The following is a 2,500-nucleotide window of genomic DNA, read 5'->3' on the forward strand; positions in this document are numbered from 1 at the left end:
TTAAATTCGGCGGGTAACCTCACCTGATCTGAGATCAAAAATATTGATTAAGTTGATTAATGTTTATTTGTGTTGTTTGCAAGCAAGCAACGTAAATCTACTTTAATGTTTGCACAAATTTTGCCTTTGCATTACTTCTTAGGTCTGCTTTAACAGAATGAAATAGCTACTATTTGTACGATTTATACAAGTGCAAGAAGATTCATCAGTTAACAGGTTAGTTGATCACCATAGTTATCTGCAATACGACTTTAGCGTCGTCAGATAGGCGACTAACCTTAGAATCTCATGCTAGTATCTATTCATATATACTGCTTGCAGAGATGAAATATGCATTGTACACAAAATTTATCATGTGAAACAAGTAGATTTGAGATTCTCCTTACTAAATTGCAACGAATTGCAATTAAGAAAAGGAATAAAACATCAAGATTCATGCATATAAATATACAATCCTCTCAAAACAATGCATATATGGTAGTATGCAAGTGTTTTGTTGATTATTTTACATCTCAACTCTCAGACAGATGTGACCTCGGAAAAGACCCGAAAGCCGCAATGTGCGTTGGAAGCTCAAGTGCTCGGCGTGTCCTGCAATTCGCACCGATTATCGTAGCTAGCTACGTTCTTCATCGATTGGTAATTCGAGTGATCCACCGCTTGAAGATGTATCTTTGCCACCGTGGGACTTTTAATAAGTATCCTAAATCTGCATTGAGAGGGTTTGAAAACAATTGTATGCAGTTTATAAAAACCATAGTTGTCTTTACTTAGTTAGGCGAAGAAGTGTAAAACTTCCTTCTTTAAACCTTGCCGTCAGCATAAGCTGAAGACTTGATCAGGTACCAAGTATGTAGCAAGACAGGCTTTTCATTATAAACTACAATTGTTTTGCAAAAGAAATTATGGCTATCGTTAGATAACCCTCACTCTTTGTTGCATTGGATAATGAAAGATGGATGTATGAATGAACGAATGTAATGCAAATTAGAATCATGTTGCAATGGCTAAATGTTTGCAATAAACATTCACAATTGCGACTCTAATGCAAATACAATTCAATTGCATTCACCATATTAGCATCTACAATATCACTATGCAGAGTGTTTGATTGTTTGAAGGTTGTATTTCTCTTATAATAAGAGGGTAATACGTTAATGATCCTTCCGCAGGTTCACCTACGGAAACCTTGTTACGACTTTTACTTCCTCTAAATGATCAAGTTTGAACATCTTTCCAGCACAATCCGACCACTAGTTTCCCAATGGTCTGGATTGACCAGTCCGAAGTCCTCACTAAATCATTCAATCGGTAGTAGCGACGGGCGGTGTGTACAAAGGGCAGGGACGTAATCAACGCAAGCTAATGACTCACGCTTACTGGGAATTCCTCGTTCATGGGCAATAATTACAATGCCCAATCCCCATCACGAAATGGGTTCAAGCGGTTACCCACTCCTTTCGGAGCAGGAAACAGTATGCACGATGACCACTTCAGTGTAGCACGCGTGCGGCCCCGGACATCTAAGGGCATCACAGACCTGTTATTGCTCTGTTTCGTGCGGCTGCGAGCGCCGCTTGTCCCTCTAAGAAGTCCTTACAGTGCTACAGCATCCTTACCCTAGCCAATTCTGTAGGCTAATAGCAGCAGAGCCCTCAACAGCCGAAACCATCAAGAGATACTACCACCCACAGGTTGACTAAGGGGGAGTACTGCAGTGTAAACTGCAAGTCTATTTAGTAGGCTAGAGTCTCGTTCGTTATCGGAATTAACCAGACAAATCACTCCACCAACTAAGAACGGCCATGCACCACCACCCACTGAATCAAGAAAGAGCTCTCAATCTGTCAATCCTCTCAGTGTCCGGGCCGGGTGAGTTTTCCCGTGTTGAGTCAAATTAAGCCGCAAGCTCCACTCCTGGTGGTGCCCTTCCGTCAATTCCTTTAAGTTTCAGCTTTGCAACCATACTTCCCCCGGAACCCAAAAACTTTGGTTTCCCGGAAGCTTCCATTCGAGTCATGAAATTAGTTACTCAGAATGATCGCTGGTTGGCATCGTTTATGGTTAGAACTAGGGCGGTATCTGATCGCCTTCGAACCTCTAACTTTCGTTCTTGATTAATGAAAACATTCTTGGCAAATGCTTTCGCTGTAGTTTGTCTTGCGACGGTCCAAGAATTTCACCTCTAGCGCCGCAATACAAATGCCCCCGTCTGTCCCTCTTAATCATTACCTTGGATTCTTAAGACCAACAAAATAGAACCAAGGTCCTATTCCATTATTCCATGCAAGATCATTCAAGTTAAGGTAGTGGTACGCATCATATAGATGGTTGACCATACCGTTTTTAGGCACCTCTTTCGAGGTTTTGGACGCCTGCTTTGAGCACTCTGATTTTTTCAAGGTAAAAGTCTCGATCGCTTGAATCAACACTCGGTAAAGAGCATTGATAGCAAATATCGAGCAATTTTCTGTCTAAACACTATGAATGTAACCACCAG

At 41.3% G+C, this 2,500-nt stretch overlaps 3 non-coding genes across 3 annotated transcripts in view; all 3 read right to left on the reverse strand.

Moving 5' to 3' along the window:
• LOC149092589 (large subunit ribosomal RNA) overlaps positions 1-37 on the reverse strand; it is a 4,168-nt gene extending 4,131 nt beyond the window's left edge. The window contains exon 1 of the ribosomal RNA XR_016200733.1: positions 1-37. This exon is cut by the window's left edge and continues 4,131 nt beyond it. This is a non-coding gene — a ribosomal RNA (large subunit ribosomal RNA).
• Positions 38-513: 476 nt separating this feature from the next.
• Positions 514-668, reverse strand: LOC149092590 (5.8S ribosomal RNA). Its single transcript, XR_016200790.1, has one exon. It is a non-coding gene; the product is annotated as a 5.8S ribosomal RNA (ribosomal RNA).
• A 487-nt stretch (positions 669-1,155) lies between these two features.
• The window catches only part of LOC149092591 (small subunit ribosomal RNA), a 2,170-nt gene continuing 825 nt past the window's right edge, over positions 1,156-2,500 (reverse strand). Inside the window, exon 1 of the ribosomal RNA XR_016200783.1 lies at positions 1,156-2,500. This exon is cut by the window's right edge and continues 825 nt beyond it. This is a non-coding gene — a ribosomal RNA (small subunit ribosomal RNA).

This window comes from Tetranychus urticae, unplaced genomic scaffold (assembly GCF_039701765.1).
Source record: "Tetranychus urticae isolate SD_2017Ah unplaced genomic scaffold, NJAU_TeUrti_SD_1.0 Scaffold_7, whole genome shotgun sequence".
NCBI lineage: Eukaryota > Metazoa > Arthropoda > Arachnida > Trombidiformes > Tetranychidae > Tetranychus > Tetranychus urticae.